The sequence below is a fragment of the Crocodylus porosus genome, unplaced genomic scaffold (assembly GCF_001723895.1).
Source record: "Crocodylus porosus isolate Cpor-Errol unplaced genomic scaffold, CroPor_comp1, whole genome shotgun sequence".
Taxonomy (NCBI): Eukaryota; Metazoa; Chordata; order Crocodylia; family Crocodylidae; genus Crocodylus; species Crocodylus porosus.
In genome coordinates this window covers 245,229,787-245,254,345 of record NW_017728886.1, presented here as the reverse complement: position 1 = coordinate 245,254,345, position 24,559 = coordinate 245,229,787, and the positions used below count along the sequence as shown (strand labels likewise).

Here is a 24,559-nt window from a genome sequence, read left to right as displayed (position 1 = left end):
GCTGCTGCTGCCACTCTGCACCCTGGTGCTGTTGGTGGCAGGCTGCTCACTGCTACTGCTCTGTGCCCTGGTGCTGCTGGTGGTGGGCAGTGGCACTGCAGTTCTTGCACTGTCAGAAAGTGGCTCCACCCCACTGGCCCAAGTCTACCCACTGGCCCGTGGGTAAGTTTCCAAGTTCAGACTTGATGGGCATGGTGTTTGGGCACCCAGCCTGGGTGTCGGGTCGGGGTAAGGAGGAAGCAGGAGCATGGCCTAGTCTCAGTCAGCACCAGGGAAGCCCCTGGCTGCCAGCATGCCACTTCTCCATGCAGCGGGGCACCAGCACGGGGTCAAGCTGAAGTACTAATACAGTGTATAAATCAAGGGGAAATGTAAGGGTAAATAATTTTGGCTTCAAACCTCGACTTACACACTGTGAAATATGGCAGTCTGGTTTAGGAAAATGACTGATGCTATGAAGATTTGACTTGCAGCACTTTGTGTCTTCCAGAAAGTTCTATGTCCTTCGGGTAAGTTACTTACTGTATTTCTTACAGGTGGTCAGTAATTGTGTGGCTCTCATTTTCTGAGTCCAATCTGGAGTAGTAAGATCTGATAGTTGCAGGTGCTTTTAGCACTTCTTTGTTGCAGCTAAAGCTCATGAGGGCTCTTCTCTAACATATCAAATACTAAATTTGCTGAAAATCTGGCTGTGGACTTCACAGCTTTAGTACTTAAAATAGATCAACACCTCTTTATTTGTACCTTGGTTTTCTATGCCATCTTACCTCCCAAAGGTCATGTTGATATATAGGTACAGAATTGCATGTTTCATGGCAATGACTATGATAACACATCAGGAAAGAAATATGTCTTAAGAGCAGGGTGTATCATAAGTAAGACATAGTATTCACCTTGAATAGTCTGTAGATTTTAGGGCTGGAAGAGCCTACTATGATCACTTTATTTGACTTTCTGCTTAAGACAAGTCATAGGATTTTTCTGAAATAATTCCCAATTCTAGTTCAGCCTTAGCTATAGAACTTGAACACATCTTTCAGGGGAAAAAAATCATCTAATCTTGATCTAAAAGTTTGAGGGAATAGAAATCCAACACAACATTTGGTAAAATGCTTCTATAGCTAATTATCCTTACTGTTAAAAACTTTGCCCTTATTTGTGAAGCTACAATTTGTAGCCATTATATCTTGTCATAACTTTGCTTCCTAAGTTGAAGAGTCCTCTGTTATCAAGTTTCTATTCAACAAAACAGCTACTTACAAACTGTGATCAAATCACTGCTTAACCTTCTCTTTGACAGACTTAACAGATTGAGCATCTTGAGTCTTTCACCTATAAGGCATGTTTTTCAATCCTTTAATTATTCTCTTGGCTCTTCTCCAATTTCTCCATTTTCCTTGAAGTGTAGATACAAGTGGACGCATTATTCCAATAGCAGTTGCGTAGGTGCCAAACAGAGGTAATATAACTTCTGCTCCTGCTCTATGTTCCTTTGTTTATAAATTTAAGAATTGCCTTAGCCATTTTAGTTACAGCATTGTCTTGGGAACTCATGAGCTCATGTTAGGTTTTTACCTATGCTTGTCTACAAGTCTTTTTCAGAGTTGATGCTTTCCAGGGTCCTATACTAAGTCATTATTTCTCCCTTGCTCCTTACGTTTGATCACAGTGAAAAGAATATGGTTTGCTTGTTTCCAGTGTACCAAGACATTTTGAATTTTGCATTTCACTGATGAATTTCATGATTGTTTACCACTGTAATATTATTTTATTAGCAATATTTTCTGGGTTGCCATTTGTATAAGTTAAATGGGTCTGAATTGATCTCTGAGGGACTCTATTAAAAACATACCTACTTGATGATAACCCACTTAGAGGTAAACATTGAAAGCCACTGGTTAGTTAATTTTCAGTCCATTAATTTTGTGATGTTGGCCATGTATCATTCCAGGTTTTTAATCAAAATGTTGTGTGCTAACTTGTCACATTTCTTACAAAAGTCTGTGCATCATATAAAAAATGGCCATGTATACAAAGTAAAACTGTGATAATGCTGCCCTCAATGTCTCACTGTACCATTCACCCTGCCTTCTAAATTGGAAGCAGTGTAGTTGCATCTGCTCAGTAGCACGGGTTAGTAATGGTGAATTAAAACATTGTTCATTTTACCATGTGCTGATTACCCTACTTGTGGCACTGCAAACCTGCTGCTTTGCTCCTCCTAGTTTCGATGGTAGGTTGTCTGAAGCAACATGGCATGCATAGATGTGTTGTGTAGATATGGTCACGATTACTTTATCAAACAAAATTGTAATTGAAAAGCTCTGTTTCCCTAAAGCCATGATGTGTAGATGCAACAAACTTTTGAGTATTTGTTCATTCGGGGATAATCCTGTGTAATTAAATTAAATGGGGGTCCCCTGACAGACCCAAAATACTTAAAAGTGGTATGATAAAATATACATGCAAGAGGCTAAAATAAAATTACACAGCTAAGCATAATTTTAGCTTTTCCTGACCTTTATGTGTGTGCATGCATATCTGTAATTATATTTTAAATAAAATACCTTTTATATTATCTAACTTACGCATTTTCTTCCAACCGTGACATTCACTTTTAGCTAAATTCTAATACCTGCTTGTTTTACTGGCATTAACAATAATGGATCCTGTCTAGTTGATGTTAATGTGAATTTTAAGTGCATTTTCAATTTCAAAATTTTTATTGCATTTCCATTCCTATTATAATTACATTTTTATATTAAACTAAGATAGTGGGTTAGAATTCTTTAGACAGAAGGCAATAAATATTTTTCAGTTGCTAAGCTGGGAAAAGCAAATACCAGCTATAGAACTGTATAAAGGAACTGGTGAGATTGTGAACAGCTAACTCTTGTGTTAGATGAATAACTACTATCTGCAGTATGACCTACTGAACTTATGAAGTTATTGATATTGGTATTATTAAAATATTTAGGCTACAAAGCTAAGTAGCCAAAACTTGGTAAATGTCAGGTTCAAAGGTCTGCACATGAACACATTTTTGCCCATTTCTGTATCTAATGGTTGTAGGATAGACAACAAGTTTGAAGCATTGTAGAACCTGTAGAAAATATAGCAAATGATCACAAAATTTATACAAAGAAGTGGACAAAGCTAAATGATGACCATGGTTCTGGTACTTTTCAACCTAAATATGTTCTGATTTTTTTTTTTTTTAATGAATCCCTTTTTTTTTCCTTTTTATGTGCAACTGCACTAAGCTGTCCATCTCCTAATTAACTCTCAGCTGAAAATGCAAGCAAAGTCAAAAAAACTCAAAGGGTACAAGCTGTAATAGAATTAACTACATTATCTAGCAGCAGAAGAAGACTTTTGTTCCAGAAAGTAGGGATAAGCAGCAGCTGTCAAATACTAGTGCTTAGAGAAGGGCTCTTCCTCTTTCTACCATGCTATCCTAAGCCATTACAGCTGTTCTGGAAGCTCTCAGGCATTCCAAGCATAGTCTGTATTGCTACTGCTTTTGTAGTGGTTCGGAGTCAGCTTTTTACCCTGTTTGCATTCAGTAACTGCATGAACATGACTTTTACAAATGTAACATCATATGTGATGTTTTCACTTTGGCAGCCTGACAAAATAATTTTGCTGAGGATCACAAATGGAAGAAGGGAAATGGCAAATTTCAGTAGATTGTATCTCAGCTAAACATCAGCTCAGTTTTGTTCTGTTTTGTTTAGGATAAAGGAAAAGCACTTGCCTAACCCAAAGAAGCTTTCCTTCTTACTGAAGTTCAAAGGCTTGCATTATTTTATGTAGAGTATTTAAGCATATCTATACACAAACATATACACATACACACAAAACTGAGTAGACATATATAGTGTTAAGCAAAGTTTGGATTCTTAACAGTCAACCTAAAAGCTAGACTTAAAAAAAAAATGGATTTTGGCATCTTTCATTAAATGTCAACCTAAGCTAATAAATTCTACCAAAAATTGCATTCTTGATACACCCTTGCCTCCCATCTCATGCTCTCAGCTGCTAACTAACTTTGGATATTTAGGTTAAAAAAAAAAACCTGGTGGGAAGGAGGGGGTTAATGGGCACCTATAGAACTACCCCAGTCTTGACAGGGATGCTCATCTTGGCACTTAGCTCATCCAGATACTGGAGGCAGTAAGTATTTTCAGAGCATACTAATGAGGTGAAGTGGGATGATGGGGTGGAGTGGGATGCATGGAGGTCACCACAAAATGCAATGGTAGCTGCCACTTCCTTTTAATTGTGGAGGGAGCACTTTTTAGAGTACTAAAGTTACAATGCTCTTAAACATGATAAAAGTGCAGTATTTGGGGGGAGGGAAGGCAGGCAGCTGTAAGCCTACCTGCACTTTCCAGGAAAGTAAGTGGGGGGTGCTTCACAGCCTCCTGGGGTTTTCCATTGGTCAGAAATTTGACCAGCATACAGAATTTATTTAAAGTGCTGTACGTTGCTAAAGTGCTGTAAAATACATCACCTCAAATTAATAACTGATTTAACAAGGTTTAATTTAAAGTATTGTACGCATTTTAAAGTGTTGTAAAGCCATGAACTGTTAAGTCATGGCAATAAAGCACTTCAAATGATGAAAAAAGTTACTTCTGTATACACCCATATCTCTTATCTCTTCAGACAATGCCCAGCCACAGAGCAACTGGCTATTCTTTGTATTTAGTGGGGTGGGGAGAAGGGAGATGTTATACTTCCACCCTCCTTTTTTAACCATACCCCTGTGCAGAAGATAATTCAAGATTCTTTGTGCTAGAAAGAACCAAAAAAGGTTGCCCGACTGATGGTCTCCTATGATGTCCTTATGGCAAAACTGGGGAACTGCAGCCTCGACAACCTTACAGTCCGTCCAATGGCTGGGAAACTGGCTCCATGGTCAGACCCAGAGAGTGATAGTCGACAGAACTGAGTCAGCATGGTGTATGGTGACCAGTGGTGTCCCTCAATGTTCAGTACTTGGACCAGTACTCTTTAATATATTCATTAATGATCTGGATTTGCTGTAAGAAGTGGACTAGATAAGTTTGTGAATGACACCAAACTATGGAGAAACACAGTTACAGTGGACAACAGGTTGGGCATTCAGGCTGACATGGATAGGCTTGCAAGATGGGCAGATATAAACCTGATAACCTTCAACATAGAGAAGTGCAAGGTGCTCCACCTCTGGAGAAAGAGCCCACATCATACCTGTAGGCTTTGCAGTGCTTCACTCATTAGCACTACATCTGAAAGAGATTTGGGGACATGATTGACCACAAGATGAACATGAACCACCAATATGATGCCACAGCTGGCAAAGCAAATAAAACCTTGGCTTGCATCTCAAACTAGAGCCCATCTCAAACTAGAGCCAAGATGTCATTCTCCTGCTTTATTTGGCCTTGGTGAGCTGCAGCTGGAGTACTGCATCCAATTCTGAGCTCTGCAACTTAAAAAGGACATGGAAAAGTTCAAGAGAGTCCAGCGGAGAGCCACACACATGATCAGAGGTCATGAGAGCAGGCCTTATGAGGAGAGACTGAGAGGCATGGAGCTTCAGCTTGGAAAAGCGTAGGCTTAGAGGGGACTTGGTGGCAACTTATAAGTATATCAGGGTGTTGATCAGGATCTAGGAGAACATCTGTTCACTGGTGCTTCCCTAGGGAAAACAAAGTCTAACGGTCACAAACATCTGGAAGACCATTATAGACTGGACATAAGGAAGAGCTTCTTTACTGTCCAAGTCTCCAGAGTTGGGAATAGACTCCCCCCTGAAGTGGTGCATGCACCTGCTCTGAACACGTTCAAGCGGGTTTGGATGATTATCTTGCTGGGTGTCATCTGACCCCAGCTGACTTCTTGCCCTTTGCGGGGGGGCTGGACCAGATGATCTCACAAGGTCCCTTGCAGCCTTAATGTCTATGAAATCTATGGAATCTATGATTTTGTATCCTAGTGAATATGGCACTGATATAGGGTGTGGGGGAAACAACTTGGATTCTACTCCCTTCTGGTCCCAGGACCAAATAAGTGTAATTATAGGCTATGTCAAGTGAAGAAAATTTCAGTGGGGCTTGCTTGGTTCTTTGGTTTAGGATAGTCTCCATTAAATATAAGAAAATCCAGTTAGTTAATTAGCCCCCAGTGTTAAGCAATTTTTTAAAGCCTGAGACAAGGGGAATGTTAGATTTGTTTGGATTTGACATTGCACATTTAATGCTATTAAACCCAAAGTGACTGTTAATGTAGGTTACAGTACCTAAGAGCCAGAAATGCAGTGATAGAGATGAATGCAAATAAAATACCAAGGTTTAACACACAGTGAAAAATGCTAATTCGTTTTTGATGCCCAGTTTGTCTGTTTCTCAGTATTTTAACACCAGGTCCTTTCATTTTCTGAGCGAATGGGGTATGTTATGAAAGAGGTGCATGAAATATTATATAACAATGCTGAGTCTTTGTGAGTATGCATATTCTTTCATTTCTTGCATGATTTTCCACAGGGCATGATAGATGCTTAGGAGATGAAGGTTAGTAAGAGCTGTACCTTTGCGCAACTTGATGGTGGCTTGAGGCTATCCTGGGTTGCTGTGTGGATCAGAACAGCTTCCTAGAGCAGTCAAAGTCCCCAACTTTGGGTGTGGTCACTCCCCTTAGTGTCACTGATATTTCCCTCATGTCTCAGGATCTCCCTAGCCTCACCTTATTCCTATAGTGAAGGAGCTCTTCCAGGGGATTCTTTACCCCCTTTTATGTTGGTGAAACAAAAAAGGGACCAAAAGCAGGGTTTAACATTTTGTAATTGAAATATGCAAGCATGCACACAAGGGGGTGGAAATCCAATATTTAAATGATTGATTCCATGAAAAGCTCATCTTGCAGTCTTTATTCTGTGAAAGTTAATTTTAATCAGGACTGCACTACTAAGCCACGAGAAGTCTACAACTTTCAGATGATGGATCTGATGTCTTATTCAGCTCTCCATAGAACACAGCACAGTTTGCTCACAGAAATGGTCTAACCCTTTGCGGAGTGGGTGCAGCTGTGGTCCTGCATCTTCTTTGCCCTTCCATGAGCCTCTGGAAGCAGGAGGTATGCTTAGGAACATGCTCCGTGGTGTTCTTAATACAAAGACTACAACTATACTACATGTTGATGCCACCTGCAAATAGGAAGGAAAAGTTCCTTGTGAATTCTGCACGTGGAAAACTACAGCCCCAGTTCCATATTTTACAAGTTTTATGTGAAATATGTTGGCTAAAATACATAACTGGTCCTGGACGTAGAGGCTATAACCAAGGTCCTCCTCTCACTTGAGTGCCCTGATTACGGATACAGAGGATGCAGTAGAGGAGAAGCAGATCTATACATAAGCTATATAGTAGTTCCCTTAAACATTTAAAATACCTTTGATTTAGTAACATTATTATAATATTCATGAAACTTTATACATCCCAAGTCAAAGAAATGGAAAAATGTAAAGATAAACAGATATTGTTTAGTTGCAAAACAGAGTTGGACAAACACTGTAACACTACTGGAAAATATTGAAGTCAAGCAAATATTTGATTAGTTGTGTGCATGCCCTTAATTGCAATTCAGGAACATTCTTGTAAAAAAAAAAAAAAGAAAAAAGTGATTGCTCACATGAATATTTGAAGAGTGACTGTTCTTTGAATTGTCATAAAAACCTTTAAATACTGCAGTAATAGGTGCTATTGAGTTTCACTGAGCAGAAATTTTTTGTATTGAATATATTTTACATTTCACACAGCAGAAGGAAAAAATATTGTAAAAGAACAAGTTGAAGTTTTCCATGTGGGACATAGAACAAGAGGGTGAAATAAAGAGTAATAAAAGAGAAGAATAATATGTAAATACCCTCATTTACAAACCCAATTTCTGGGATAGTATCAGCTTTTATTTCTTTTTCTAGTATGGTTACAACCCGTCCCCCCCATTAAGATACTATGTATTATTTAGGTACCAGAAGTAAATGTTGCCTTACTGGCCACATTAGAGGAGGAATAAATTAATTGCAGCCTTTACTCGGGACACTTTGTATTGTAATCCTGTCAAATCTCGGACCAAGAGTAGTCAGGTTAGTATTTTAATGTAGACTCTCTAAGAGACATCTTCCTGATGCAGAAAGTAATACTGATGCAGCGTAGGCAGCTCTTTTCTTCCTGAGGCAGTACTAAGCGAGAATTCATGGTGATCATGCTAAACATTCAGTTGTTTCAGTTGCCAGCTTTTAAATGAGATGTTGCTGACCAGGTCTATTCACAAAAAGATGTCATAGCATTTGTTATATAAGCATTGCTAATGCTTGTGTTCTAGCTATTGTCTTTATGTCCATGTGGAAAAGTTTCTAGAGGATGTATCTAGGGCTTGAAGAATGAAATGGAGGTTGCTCAAGAAGTGGGGTATATTTAAAATACAGAGGGTGGCAGGTTTAAAATCGCTATGCTTGAGAGAGAATTACCAAACCCTTGTCATATTTTCAAATATAAAAAGTAATACAATGGTAGCTGGACTGTGTAATGCCAGAATACTTCTTCCACAAGGAAAAATGACAAAATGTTGGTGATTTTTTTTAATGTATTTATTTATTTTTATTAAATACATTATATACCAAAAATATGGGTTTGGTTGTCTCAACATTATTAAGGAATGTGGGTTGGATTTGTGCAAGATTTTTTTGGCTGGAGAAACTTGAAGGACTGGATTCTTGGAACTGGCAGAGGGGGAGACCCTTTCTCACCCATGTTTCTTGGTGCTTAGTGCACACATTTAGATGTGAGACTTGGGTTTAATTCTTTTCACTGTATAAGGAGTTTTGAATCCATGTCTCACCTTCCATGTGGATACTTTTGATCATCAGGCTATAGGATTATTCTTGATCTTTCCTGTTGTGACACATTGCATGAAAATTACATGGCTGTAGAGCTATTTTCACTTGCTGGTTTAAGAACATATAACCATTTCACTCAAGTGGAACAACTTCAGTATGACAGAGCAAGAATATCTTCAAATGGGTACATACTAGCAAAAAAAAAGACTTCACTTTATAATGTAAAATAATATCAAGAGCAGCAATCAAGTACATGCATGCAGAGTACAATAATATAGTAAATAGGGCATCTTCTGGGTAGGTGTGAAATGCAGATTTAAATCCTGAAATAGAGGAGAGAATTGAACCTGAAGCTACTGAATTTTAGTTTAGTGACTTAATCACTGAAATAGTGGATAAAGGAGGACAGAAGCTCTGCTACCTTCTGCGAGTTTTGTGCCTGAAAGCCAAAAGGACTCCAATTAAAACAATGAATCAACACAATATTAATTTGGTTTTTCATTTTAATGAAGAACAAACACCAACAATGTTGGTTCAGGTCCTCAAGGAATCAGAGAGAGCAAGCAATACATGTGATATATGTTGAGTTTTGTAATATTATTGCCAATGTCTGCTACAATGTTCTTAGTAACATACTAAAAAAATACAGATCAGACAAAAGTACTGTAAGTTGGATACATAACTGTTTTGAACATTGTGTGTAATTAGTACTAATCAATGGCTCAATGTCTAGTTGGGAGGAGGTATCAAGTGAAGATCCACACACGTCTGGTATTGTTCAACATCTTCATTAATTGTTTGGATTATGGTATTGAGTATACGCTTAGCAGATCTGCGGCTGATACCAAGTTGGGTAGAGTTGCAGATACTCTGGAGGGTAGGGCTAGGCTTCAGAATGACCTGATTGATTGGAGAAATGACCTGCAATCAATCAGATAAAATTTAACAAGGACAAATGCAAAGTCCTGGGACAAAAAAAATGCATACACAAATACAGATTGGAATAAAACTGGCTAGGTTGCAGTACTGTAGAGAAGGACCTGGGGTTTACAGCAGACCACGAGTTAAATATGACCCAAGAGTGTGCTCTTCTTGCTGGTGGAGGAGGGAGGGGCAAGAAAAACAAGTCAACAGCTTACTGGGGTTTGTCAGAAAGTGCCACTTGCAAATCAAGGGAAGTGACTCTTCTGGTTTAAGCACTGGTGAGGCCTCACCTGGAGTAGTGTGTGCCATTTTGGGCCCCCACACTTCAGATTAGGGCCCTGGGAAATGTGATTTATGAAGAAGGGCTGAAAGAGCTAGGGTAACAGTCTGGAGAAGAGAAGACTTAAGGGGGGATTTGATAACAGTCTTCAAATACCTGAGCAGTAATTACAGGGAGGGTTCAGGTGAGCTGTTTTCTGTGGCCCTAGAGGACAGGGCTAGGAGCAATGGCCTCAAGCATCATCAGAGGAAATTTATGTTGCAGATAAGGGTGAACTTTCTGCCTCAGAGGTTCAAGCATTGGAAAAGGCTACCCAGAGAAAGTGTGGAATCTCCATCCATGGAAATTTTCAAGAGGTTGGATAGACACTTGGCTGGGATGGTTTAGTCAGGTCTGATCCTATCTTGAGCAGGGGGCTAGACTAGATGACCTTGTAAGGTCTCTTCCACCCACTCTTGCCTTTGATCCTAAGAGTCTGTGGTAAACATGATGCAGCCCAATTAGTATTATCTTCTCCTGGAAATGTTAACAAGACTGGAAAGAGATTTCCATCATGATCAGTTTTGCCTCTTGCTTACTACATCTTGGGTTTCCTACTACCCTCAATACAGGTTGTCATCCTATGAAGCCCATAAGGGACAGTGGGCATGTCTACATGAGACGCTACATCACCTAAGTGCTGAGGTACAGTGACGTTTGCTGCTACAGCGACAAACTGTCAGTGAGCATGAACCATGACACCAACATTACTGTGAAGTAGCAACAAGCTTTTGCGCAGTAGCTAGTTGCTACTGTACAGTAGGGTTGAAAACATCCCATGAACCACTAGGACAGTGCAGTAATGGCTGTTACTGTACAGTCATTGAGTACTTGCTAAAATACTAAGTGACTGCATAGTAACAACTGCACAGTCAGGGGCATGTGTAGATGCACCCGCAGAGTCATTTTATGACTTACAGGTACATACAATTTTTACCTTTAAATGATATCAGAACTGCATTTAATTTGCAGGAGAGGAAGGAGGGGATTATTGTGTTTTGGTTTGTTTGATTTTTGTTTTTATTAATGACTCTTACATTATATGAAAGTGAACAAGGCAGATAGTTTCAGAGCAAATGTTTGTCCTAACTGTTGTGAAACAGGATCTGTTTTAAAAAAGGTTTTAAAGGGGCAATAAATCTATTTTAAGGATATGGTCTAATGTAAGTATAATCTCACCATGTGTGAATTTCTTGTATATGAAGAAACCCCCTGGCTTACTATTGTGCCTTAACATAGCACAAATCTGTATTGAAATGACATTTTTTGTTGTTACTATACACAGAATTTCAGTATATTAGTAACTTAGTGTATATAATAACTTAATAGAGTGTGTGTGTGTGTGTGTGTGTGTGTGTGTGTGTATAAACTTAATTTCACCTCTGAATGGAAAATTCAAATTTATGACTATTACACAATAAGCACAGTGAATCAACATGGGTTCATTAGGGGCAGGTCCTGTCCAGGCAACCTTGTTGCCTTCTACGATCAGCTCACAAAATCCTTAGATGCAGGTGTCACAGTGGACATAATCTTTCTGGACTTTAGAAAGACCTTTGACATTTTCACCCTATTCTCATTAAAAAATTAGGCAACTGTGGCATCGATGCCTACACAGTCGGATAGGTTGCAAATTGGCTGGAGGGCTGCATCCAGAGAGTGGTGGTAGACAGGCTATTTTCACGTGGGCATTTTCATCAGTGACTTGGATGAGGGTGTGAAAAGCACCTTGCTCAAATTCAAGGATGATACTAAGATGTGGGGAGAGGTGGGCACACCAGAAGGGAGGGACAGGCTACAACTAGATATAGATGGGTTACAGGGGTGGGCAGATGAGAATAGGATGGGTTTCTGCATCCAGTTCTGGGTGCTGCACTTCAGAAGAGATGTGGACTGCATCGAGAGGGTCCAGAGGAAGGCCACTCACATGGTCAGGGGGTAACAGGGCAGGCCCTATGAGGAGAGAGTATGGGAGTTGAACCTGTTCAGCCTCCACAAATGAAGGCTGAGAGGGGATCTGGTGGCCATCTATAAACTTACAAGGGGGCACCAGCAGGGAACAGGAGAGTCCCTGTTCCCCTGAGCACTACCCGGAGTAACTAGGAATAATGGCCACAAGATGACTGAGAGTAGGTTCAGGCTAGACATCAGGAAACACTGCTTCACAGTCAAGGCGGCTAGGATCTGGAACCAACTTCCAAGGAAAGTGGTGCTCACTCTGACCCTGAGGGTCTTCAGAAGGAGGCTAGATAATCCACCTAGGTGGGGTCTTTTGACACCAGCATTCATTCTTGTCCATGGCAGGGGGTTGGACTTGATGATCTGCTCAGGTCCCTTCTGATGCTACCAACTATGAAACCGTTCCAAGCCAATTAAGTGCATTCTTGCAATGGAAAGTCAGGAGGAAAAGTTGAGTAAATTCACTTCCCCATTAATTAGATGTTTGCTTTATTTGTGTGTTGCAAATTACTGATAGATGTTTAAGATTACTAGGGACTTCAGAGTACGGATAGTAACTGATAGTGGGGGGAAACAATTCTAATGGGATCAGTACTTCAGAATTTATGACACTGGAAATTGCATCTTTTTTTCACATGGAAAAATGAACCTGAAAAAATCTGAGTTATTTAGTCAAATAACCAAACTTGCACTACTTTAAATGAAATGGAAATCAGGAATGAAATATTTGCCTTTTACAGTCTCTTCTGGAGAATATCCTTCCATTCCAGTTAGATTCCTTTGCAAAATCTGGAAAATAACCTAGATTAAATGGATTAATGCTTGCTGGTAAAGTACATGTTAAGAAATAATAGTACTCTTGTCCTATATCAATGAAGTGAGCCTTAGTGAGTCAGGCTCTAACACTGTAAATGCAACTGACTTTAAATTTAAAGGTCAAATTAGGTTGTATGTATAGACTTCAAACCATTCAGCTTTTTTTCTGAACTCTTTTATGTTAATTGTATTTCAATTAATTTGGTTTGTCAGAAGATACAGCTATAATACTTCTAGTAGAATTCTTCATTTCCAGAGACTGAGTTCTTATCACTGAGTCCCTGATTTAGGAAACCACTTAAGCATGACCTTACATCTTAGTGAATTTGATGACGTGATTTCATGAACTGAGCTCTGAGGAATAATTGTATATTCTTCTTTGAACTCAGCTAGTCAAAGCAGCTAAAACAAGAATGGCTTGGAAACATATATTTTCCCCCAAATTCAACTTGTGTCCATTTCTACATCGTTTTCCATGGTACATATAAGCATAGAATATTTTTTCCTATTTACCTCATTATGACTGTACACCTAAAATTACACCTTGTTACCTGCAAGAAGTGAATATTATGTAAAATGCATTTGTGCCACTTGCAAATTTTGTGTCTCCTGTCCATGGATAGTTGCTCAGTGAGCAATAGAGCAATATGAAACAAAGTCATTCTTGGCCTGTCTTACACCATCCTGATTCCCTGTCATATTTGGAAGTCAAGTATTACATCACTACTAAAACTAGTTTGGGAACCTTCTGGGGCAAAGCCTGTCACACATTTTCATTTATTATTTGCATTGAAATAGTGCCTTGAGGCTCTACCACTAGCATACCGGGCATTGAAAAGCCATTTTTTTTCTTCCTCTAATCCAACTGTTAATATTCATACATGCATTACATTTTAAAAATCATGAACCCTGCCTGGCTGAGGAGGAATTAATTATTTTTACAATGAAAATGGAAGATTAGTAAAAGGCATTTTGAAATTTCAACGTTCAAGAGATGTTTAAATCTGAACTTCCTATTCAGTCTGTTTACAGTTAAGTTGAATTATGAAGTATATGAAAGTACTTGCATAAAACTGTTACATGGTATTTTTTGTGTGCTCTATAGCTATGTATCATCTATGTTATGGAGAAAAGCTCCATCACAACTTCCTTGAATATATTTGATAGAGCTGAATTAAATTTGTCATTGAAAACTGGTTGCTTATAACAAAACTGCTACTGCTGCCTTCCCTCGCCAACACATACAACAGAAAATCCTGAAAAGCTTGCAGGTTACTGGTTTGCCAAGTCTACTTCCTATCATGCTGAGCAGGCCTGGCCACTTCTTCTGCCTTGTCTATGTTAGTTTGTCTCTTATCTTGAGCTTACATTGTAAACTCCTTGGGACTGATACTTCTTGCTACTCTTCTGTTTTAAGTAGAAACACAGAACAAACGTAGTGGAGGCTTTATCTGTGAGAGGACCACATACGTGTTATAGTAAGACAAATATTGTTTTCTAGGTGTTACCCTTTTGCGAGGTTCAAAGTTAAATCTGAGATTTGTTTTTTTTTTTTACCACTGCATGTTTTTATTTTTGCTACTCTAACTTTAAAAATTTCCTCCACTTGGGCAAGGTTATAAAGGAGGTGGGGCAGGGGGGAGAGAGGGAAAGGAGGCAGCATTTAAAACATATTTAGAATGTAACAAGCATTAAAGTGCATATACCTCAAAGAAGAGTGCTTCATGCCAGACATAGCGTGGCTTGCAGCAGAGGAGGTTTGTCCCTTCTAAGGCACCACTGGGAACGGTGAATTTTGTCCCTCCAAGAATGCCAAACTAAGGGCAAATGAGAACCTGCCTCAGTGGAGACATCTTGGAAGAGGGAAGTTCTGGTAAGAGGCTTGCAAACAAAAGTGATCCATCAGTGAGCTGGTGAAACAGCCCAGCTTCCTGATTTGGCTGGGAGATCTCCTTAAAGAAAGAGTTTTTTTCCTGCTTGGGGGAAGAGGGAGAGAGGAGGCATGCTCCAAAACATGGCAGAGGGAGCCATGCAGTGGTAGATCCACTCCTTGGGCTGGCCAAAGCTTGCAAGGGGACCTCTGGAGGACCAGGGAGCACTTAGTCCTGAAGAACCAAACCAGGGCTTCAGGATGAGACAGGCTGATCCCCGCAGGCACACCATCCACAGGGAACCCATGAGCCCTGTGTGGGGTGAGAGGGAAGGCAAGACCGGCTGGAGTTAGTCTGGTTTGCCTTTGGCCATCTGTGAGAGGTGGCGTTGGCTTGAGGGAAGTTGTGTGATTGAGGAAACTCTAGGAGGCGTGAGCGAAATGCTGTAGAAAGACCAAGAGGGATTGGAAAACACAGTGTTTTTTGTGATGTTTTGTTTTGAGTTTGCCTTTGAGTTAAGGTTGTACTGGGGGATGGGGGCCAGCCTTTCTGAGGGTATCGGAAGCCAGGGTCAGCTATCAGATGAGCCAGAGGACACGGTGTTGTCTACCGGCTGCTGCCTGCAAACCCAACTGAAGACCAGGTTGAGTGTGCTGGGCCTAGCAGACCCTGAGGTGTGCACTGCTGAGCATTGGAGAGAGTGCAAAAGGCATTTTGTTGTCACCCTGAGCATCATGATATTAAGTTAGATTATCCATGCATTTTTAGTGCTGTGCTACCAATGTGAAGTATAGTACCTTATAGTTAAAATAGTGAATGTGTGAATGTTGGGTTGTTTATTGTTGATTGCTAACTGGTATTATTAGCTTAGTTATGCATTTTCTTTTTGTGTCATTTATAAATTCAAGGTCCTATAATTTATCTATATAGGCTATTGGCATTCCAGGGATCCAAAATTGGCAGTAGGCCACCCCTACTGTGGCAGACCAGGGTTTTATAATAATATTCAGGGATTTCCTTCTCCCATAGAAAAAGGCCAGGCCTGGGGAAAGAGTAAGAAAAAAGTTGGAATCGTGAAAATTGAGGGCCTGGGGGGAGGCAGGGAATTATATTTTAAAAAAGAGGTTTTGATTATTTTTCCAATAATTATATTTTTTCTTTCAATCTTCTTTTAATGTTTGGTTATTGCTGTTGTTGATATGCAGTCCCATTTGAAGTGCTTTCTAAGTTTCCATCATCATCCCCATGGTAGTTTTTTTTAAAGCATCTCCATGCAGGCTCTTTTACTTTTCAGAAGAAGTGAATGGTTTGTCCTTCAGAAAAAGGAAATGGCCAGTCCTTCTGGGTTACTTTAGGACATCATCCTTTCAGTTGACTCTAGTGGTGGCAGCTTTTACAGTAGCTTGCTTCTCAGTTTTGTAAACCACCTCGTAATGCATATACAAAACAACTTCCAAACCAAAGCAAAAAAAATAAAAAAAGGGTTTGCTAATATTAAGTGATAACATTTCTTTATGTGGTTTACCTTCTCAATGCAAATTGAGACAGGAGGCAAAAGCATAGCCTCTCACCTTCACAGAACATGAGGACCTGTGGGGAATGGGGACTGCAGCTCTGCAGAACACAAAGCACTCATGCGGAGTGGACGATCCCATGTGCTAAACAGTTAGTTACTCAGAACCCATTTCCTACTGTACTATAAAGGTTTCAGAGTAAGTTAAGTTGTGAGCCTAAAATGATTGAGTGTCCCCTTTGAACACTGAAAGTTTTCCCACCATGCCTATTCACTGTTATCGTTTCTTGCATTACCTTGTGGCAAATTAGTGGAGTATGCTGTAAAATCAGGAAGCTCATCAGCATCTAATTCGCATACAAACATCATAATTTGAAAAGTAATGTTCTTTGGCTAAGTACAGACGTTCAAAAAGCCCCTGGTGAAACGCTCTCTATCACACTTTACTTAAAGTGCTATAAGTTAGAGCATGTTTCATCTGAACAGAAGTGTGCTGCTTGTGTGTGCTGCTTGAATGGGGGGCCTCAGTGCCTGCCTGCACTCACCAAAGCCAGCAGGTGGGGGGGTGCGCCTACACACCTCCCAAGGGGCTGACACCCCCCCCCCCAACATCTGTTCCCTCCTGCCATCTGGGGACTAAACCATAGCAGGGAGGAGAGTTTTGGCCGCCCTGACATGCAGATCTGACCCATCCCCCCACCCTCCAAGACCCTAGCCAACAAGTCAGGGAGGCCCTCATGGTGGGACGAGGCTTCCCCCAGTGCCTTTCACTGTACTGGGAACTGTGGTGGGGGGTGGTAAAGAAGCCTCCATGCCTGGTGCCCCCCCACCAGCTTACCAGACTGGGTCTTTCTGAGGGCCAAGCTGAACCCCCATGTGGTCGGGGGGGCTTCTTTTATTTCCCCCTGCCAAAGTTCCTGGTGTTGCGAAAAGTAATACAGGGAGCTCACACTGCCACTTCTGACTGCTGCTGAGGGAAAGGAGCCCCCCTGTTGCAGAGGAAGCCTCAGACGCCTCCCTAAGACCCTACCCAACAAGGTTGGAGGTCCTGCCTGGCAGGGGGGGGAAACTTGTCCCCAGATGCAGCCAGCAGTGGCAGCGTGAGTTCCCTGCTCAGCTTTTCACTGTGCCAGTAACTCTGGGAGGGGGCAGGGGCAGTGGAAACAGCCCCACCGCCAGACAGGTTTCCCCTACCCACAGCTTGCCACATGGGGTCATGGGGGAGTCAGTCAGGCTCTCTTGCAGCAGGGGGCTCCTTTTCCACCCCTCTACCAGAGTTTCTGACGCAACAAAAATCAGCATAGAGTGCCTGCATTGCTGTTGCTGAAGCTGAAGGAAAGGAGCCCCTGACTGGGGCAGCTGTAGGAATAGAAACCTCCCTTCCTCATTGACTTGGGTCAGTGACGAGGGGGCAGGGCCAGCCTGGGGTGGGCAGAGCAGACAAACTCTTCCCGAAGCGAGCATGCAAAGGGGCCCTGAGATGCTGGTGAATGCAACCTAGCTTAACACATGATGCATGTGCCACAGACATTGGAAAAAGCACTCTAACCTAAAGTGGCTTAATCTGATAGCACATTCACTGAGGGTTAACTTAGAGGATGATTTCCCATTTTTAAAATGCTTTAAGTGCTGTGAACATCTGCTACATTCTGTTATGGCTTTTTGTGTGCTTACACTTAATGTGTTAACATCTATACTAGGGGTGTCCAATTTTTTTGAATGTGAGGCTGGATCATGAACTCTTTATCATCCAGTGGGCCGGCGAGCCATATCCAAAGACCTCACAGGAAGCAGCATTACATCCCCTCCCCCCCCCCAAAATGAAAGTACAGCATTACTTTTGTTTCCCATCGCAGCACCTCAGGCCTCAGAAAACAGCTGAGAGGGCTGCATAGTGGCCTGCAGGCCGTATGTTGGACAAGCCTGATCTATATCTAGCCATTGTGTCTTGTCCTCATTTGATGTCTAACTACAGTCTATAAACAGGCTGCACTTCTCAACCTTTTGCAGTCTCCTGTTAATTTGTTACATATGTTATAATGTATGACACACAATATATAGTGTATGTATCTTGTATAATGTATGTAGCATATTGATTTATATATTCACACACATTTATACATATGCATTTTTACACTGGCTTCTCCCTCCTGCATTGAAAGAATAGATTGCACAGTGATTAAAAAAATATTAGTGTCAGCTTTACTTCTGGGTTTTTGTGAATATAAACGCAACCTATAACACTGCTCAGAGCTAGTTAGAAAATTGCCAGGCAGAAATAAAATGCTGTTTTGAAAACATGAACTATTCCTGTCCCAGTGACAAGTTTTACTTCTCTGAATATCATATTCAGTTGACATACAGAAATAATGACTTATTTCAAGTTTTATTTTCTCTTTGGCCTAATCCAAAGGGTAAAAAAAGTTTTCCAGGACCCCAAACCACTGCCAGCAGCCTCTGTTCTTTCCCTCCATTAGCAAAGGGACAAATAAACCCAGGCAAGAGTAAGGTCAGTTCCCTAGCAGCAGGAATTCTTACTTTTACATGTTCATGGCACTCTGGTACCTTTTTCTGTGGTCTCCTGGTTTGTATGGAATAGTTTTGGTTTTGAGTGGCAGATAAGTGGGGAGGGAATGCAAAGTGATAAATGCTTTAAGAGAGATTAAAGGAAAAAGTGTAATTTTGGAGTTTTTTTTAAAGTTTTAGTGAACTCTGTTGTCTACTGTGTTGGCTCACTGAGCATTATGACATTATGGAAAGCGGTAGTTTGAAGTTCAAACTGAAAACTATCTGTGTCTATGATGATTATGGAGGAGACATCAAACCTCTCTCTCTTCAAGTTTAATATCTGCATATATTTTGGGCACGAGGATACAAAGAAGGCTGGGGAAAGTCAAGAAAACTAAAATGTGAATGCATATACCACACTACAAAGAATAACAATCCCCAAAAAAGGGAATGTGTTTAAAATCATACTTATCTGCTTGGAATAGTCATATGCTCAGGATTAAACTACTTATTGAAAACTTTAAGAATGTTAGATAACAGCTTTTATTTATTTTATTTTTATTTTTTTTCCTAAAGCAAGGTTATTATTTTTTCCCTAGGACTGTAAATATTAATGTTTAGTTGGTTTGCAGCAAGCTTTGAAAGTAAGCAGAGCTCCCTATTAAACCATTATGTATTCAGTTTAAGTCTGTGCACACAAGCAAAATTGGCCTAAAATGCTATGCTTATAGAAGAGAAAATTCAGGTTTTGCTTTTTTTAACAATTAATGTTCTCTGGCACTGCATAGGTAAAAGCACTGATGTGTTTTATTCAAGAAAGATTAGTATAACAATCAGATTCACTAATATGCCTTTGGGTTTTTTGGTTGCAGTTTGTTCAGCTGTTTCATTAGGAAGAAACTGAGAACAAAAAGTAAATAGAGTAAGACCTATGGCAATGTTTTAAAATAGAGCCCCACAAAGATTACCACAAAGAACATAATATATTTAGAGGATTCACAATCCTTTTTGTATTACTGAATATAAAAATAGCCTCAATACAGTGTGAATATTCATTGTATGGAATGCTTTTAGTCTCTTTGGCTCTGAACCACTGCTCATGGAAATTAGTGGAAAGACTTTAATCAACTTAATTGAATTTGGGATTGGCCATCATATTCAGGTTGGAAGAAAAAATGAATTCCACATTTTATTCTAAACAAGCCAAGCCCAGATTCCTTACATCAGTGTTTCTCAATCTTAGATTCAAAGTACCCTTAGGAAAATGCCAGTTCTTAGTTTTCAGGAAAATAATAAATCAAGTCTTCCATTGCAAAGAACTTAGAAAGACCACAGCAAATCAGAATGTTTTTAACAACATGAATTCCTACTTTAAATCTCTGTGTTTATCTTGGGAAATTTTTTTTGCAAACCTAGCAGTGTTAGAATTGTGTGGCACCCCAAGAGACCTTGGAAAGGCTCTCAAAGCATCCCAGACTCACTTTGGTTGAGATTGCTGCTTTACTCAGATGTGCTGCACACATACTATATGGAAGCAAAAGTACAGTATTACATTTATAGCTACTTTGAAATGGCCTAGCTGCTGGAGGATGGATAAACTTGGGTGATCCTTATGATTATAATACTTATATTTTAGGAATGGGTATGCATATCTTTTCAAGAAAGGGAATGGCCCTTCTATTTGTTACAGGTATTGTGACATTAATTGGTTTGTTATGCAATTACCGTAAGACCAGCTACATGTGCAAAGTAGCTATCACCATAAAAAGCTCCAAATAGTTATAAAGCAAGACTAGGAAAATATGTGTTAATTTTATAGCTGGTTGCTTTAATTTGCACATATAGCAGGGTCTCCCCTGTGGCTGGGAGCCCTGGCAGCTGACAGCTGCAAGGGAGCACTGTACACAGTGTGAAATTCTCAAGCCCTGGAGGTTGAGGCAGTGGTGATCCCTAGGGCTCAGAGGTTTCACTTGCCTCCAAGCCTGGGAGATCACGGCTGCCTTGATGCTCAGGGGTTTTAGGCATCCCTAAGTCCAAGGGATCACAGCTGCCTTGATTGCCAGGGCTTGAGGATTTCATGCACCCCAGAACCCTAGAGATTACGCTAGGGGTGTGTGGGATATTCCCATGTCTGGAACTTCCTCAGCTGAGGGTGCTCCCAGCTGAGGGAGTTTACTTCTTGCTGGTACAGAAGTATCCTAAGCTGCTCCTGCAGTGGTGATAATGCATGATGGGATCTAATGCATGATCTACACAATCATGCTTTTACCTAAATATGTATAGGGGGCTATGATTCATGATGCTTATGTCTTGGGAATAGGTATGTGTATCTCTTGAAGACAGGAAAATAGTGAGGAAAACAAGTTAGTGTCTTTTTCCCGTCTTCTGTTATTAGTCTCATGAAGTTCTTGGTTCTAAGAATTCTTATGCCTGCTCTTTGTACAGTATTCAAATTGCATGCTGGAGAGCCTGTATAATTGTACTTAGCAGTTAGTCCTTACATAATAGTAGTAGAGAGATGCTTCCTCTATAAAGTGCCCCCCAATAGGAGCAAATATGAGCAGTGCCCCCTAATATGAGCTAAATTATTCTATTCTTGTGCCAAACAGCATTGAAGAGAAGGTAAAGGTGGTGATAAGAAGATCCTTAAAAACAATCCAGAGGATGCAAATGATCTGCATGGTGATTATAGTTTAGAATATTAAGCTAAACCTGGTACTAACCAGGAGTGGTGGCTCACTTGAGCATGATTTAAGAGCTGTACTTAGAAATGTATGGCATCAGTTACTGAGACAGAACTATGTTAAAGAGTTTTAAGAAAACAGCCTCTTTAATGCAAATATATATTTACTAGCCAATTGTCCCTCAAGAATGAAAGGGGGTACAGGGATGGAGTACCATCACACAACACCCCATATTGCTGCAGCTCTGCCTCTGGCACCATGCACCTCCCCACCCCCTGCATCTAGTGCCATATGCCAGAGCAGGGGGGGCACAGTCAGTGCTGCACTGCCAGCACCTCATGCCACTGCCACCTCCAAGGAGTCGGGCTGGGGGTGGGGGGGTGGGCAAGGCCAGCACCACTGGCCTGGCCCCCCTGCTCTGTCCCCACCATCATGGCAGCGCTCCGCTATCCCAGGTCATCTCCATGACAGTGGGAACTGAGGGGCTGGGGAGGGGGGTCCCATCATGGGGTGGGTGGGGACAGAGCCCCATGTCCGGACCTGCCTCTGCTTCATGTCCAGCCCCATTCCACACCACTCCTCTTTCCCTTCACTGCATCGGGTCCAGGCCTGTTTCCTTCCTCCCTCTGCCTCCAAGGAGCAGGGCCGGGGAAGGGGGCAAAGCCAGCACCACTGGCCTTACTCCCCCACGCCGGCCCTGCTGGGGGATGGTGCTGCCATGACAGTGGTGACTGAGAGGCCGGAGTGGGGAGGTGAGGCCAGCGGCGCTTGTGTCTGTGCAGAGCACTCTGTTTGTTTCAGTAAGCATTGTGATTGGCTGCCAAGACAACCAATCAATAAGAATAAAGCTTTACATACAGGCAGACTAAGGTTTTTATAATATTAGAATATGCTCTTTCTCTCCATCCACCCCATAGCATGTTCTTTGTGCTGTCTAGACAGACAGTATCATAATCCTCACTAGTTAATGACTGTTGAAGTATATTTACAAGCCTTTGTGCTAAGCATCAGGATTTCAGTGGCTTTGCTCTCAACTTTGGATTGATGTCTTTAGATATTTAGGCCTCATTCCTGTTCATAGTGACACAGAGTAAAAGGGTCTTAGTATAAGTAAGGATCAGGCATGATTATTCTCTTTTGTTAATATTTTGAATCCAAATACTCATTTCTTCTGAATTTATTAGGAGATGTGCTAAGTTGATAAGAGACATTCCCCCCTTTCCCCATGAGAAATATTTGTTCCACTACTTAAAACAGTTCAGATTTGAACTGTTTATTAAGCTGGTGGATACCAAATGTAATTTGCTCTATATGGGCATTTGTAGATGATACTTTAAAGCATGTTTTAAAGTGGTTTAAATATCTTTTGAACCATTTTAATGACATTGTTGTTTGCACACTTGGTGACGTATTGCATGTTAATTCCAGCTGCTGTAGCATATTCGGCAGTGTAATGTGCCTTAAAGGACTTTGGGATACAGCAAATGACTTTGGGGCACTGCAAAGTAGAACACCTCCAAGGAGTTTTAGTTTCCTACCCTACAGCTGCAGAGGAAAGCACCAGGCTCTGTCCAGCTTAGGGACTAACTGCGCAGGTAGGCCATGCAGGCAGCATAGCAGCAGCCTAGGAAGGTAGGCTCCACAGAAGGTTGGGGGGGAAACAGTGAGCCTGATTTTTCGTTTTGTTTTTCATTTTTTGTTTTCTCCCTGGAGCCTGCCTGCCTGCCTGCCTGAGCTAGCAGGGGCTCAGTGCTTCCCTCTACGGCTGCAGTGTCCCCTAGGAATGCCCGAGCAAGGTGCCTGTGGGCAGATGCTGCCTGGGGGGTAGGGCATCACTGCCACGAAGGGAAGTACCAGCCACTCCCCATCCCTACAGCTCAGGGACTGCTTTGCCAAGCAGCAGCTTGCTCTCCCCTCCCTGCCGCTAGAGAGGTAGATAAGGACTAGGCTCTGACATGGGTGTACATGACATGGGGGGGGTTAACTTCACCCTAATCTGAAGTGGTGCTTTTTAAAAAAAACACTGCTTCAATTTAGGGAGAACTAACCCCCTGTGTCATGTACAAATGCCCTATAATGGCAAAATAGGCGCTCTGCCTTGAGGATCTCTGCCTTACAATCTAATTCATGCTACCAACTTAAAGTATACAAAATCTCAAGAGGCTTAATTGACAAATAGGTTTTAAAAAAAGGACTGGCAGATGGAATAGTCGTTTGGTTTACAGAAGGCGGGAGGGACTCAAGGTCAGCAAGGTAGTCTGAAAGAAAACAAAAACAAGAAAGGGATATAGGCCTCAGAACAAGTAGTTTGGGAAATAAGAGACTTGGACTTTGAGGCAATGTGGGCTACTGGAGAGGGAGAGCAGGGAAATGAGAGCTCATTGACCGTTACTGCAGAGTAGGCGCTACTCTCTTAGGGCTACCATACTCCCAGATTTTCCCAGACATGTCTTCTTTTTTGGACTCCGGTGCTGTCTGGGCAGGTTTTTTTAAAAAAGGGCAAATGCTAAGGTTTTCTGCTGTCCCAGATTGGCTGCTTCAGGCTGGGAGGAGCGGGCAAGGTGATTGGTTGTCAGGGGTCATGTGTTCCCCATGTGGGGAAGCCAGGGAGAGAGATAGAGAGAGGGGTAAGCAGCAGGGCTGGGGGGCGGAAGCTGCAGGTCCAGAGTATGGGGCGCCAGAAGGGCTGGGAGCAGGGCAGAGGGCTTCAGGTTGGGAGTGAGGGGCACGGGGGACAGGATGGGTGACTGTGGGTTGGGTGTGCAGGGCATTGGCAGCACCAGGGGGGTGCAGCTTGGGAGTGGGGGACACCAGCAAGGGGTGGGGGGCAGGGTACTACTGTTTGGGAGTGAGGGGCACAGGTAGGGCTGGTGTCAGTTGGTCCAGAGGCAGAGTGAGGTTGGGGGTGGGAGGGAGAGGGGTGGCTTGTCAGTGTGGGGCAATAAAATGTGCAGGGGCAGGGCAGTGCTGCCCTCCCCATCACATTCCCCCTGCCCCTCCCCCCCATCACAGGTGTCCTCTTTTTTGGGCCTGGAAATATGGTAACCCTATGTGACACTTTGTCCTTACCTAAGATCCTGA

General features: G+C 41.6%; 1 long non-coding RNA gene across 1 annotated transcript; it reads left to right on the top strand.

Moving 5' to 3' along the window:
- Positions 1–1,959: 1,959 nt before the first annotated feature.
- On the top strand, positions 1,960–18,106 carry LOC109321404. The gene is made up of 3 exons (XR_002104049.1): positions 1,960–1,969; positions 2,126–2,133; positions 17,987–18,106. It is a non-coding gene; the product is annotated as an uncharacterized LOC109321404 (long non-coding RNA).
- The last annotated feature ends 6,453 nt before the right edge of the window (positions 18,107–24,559 follow it).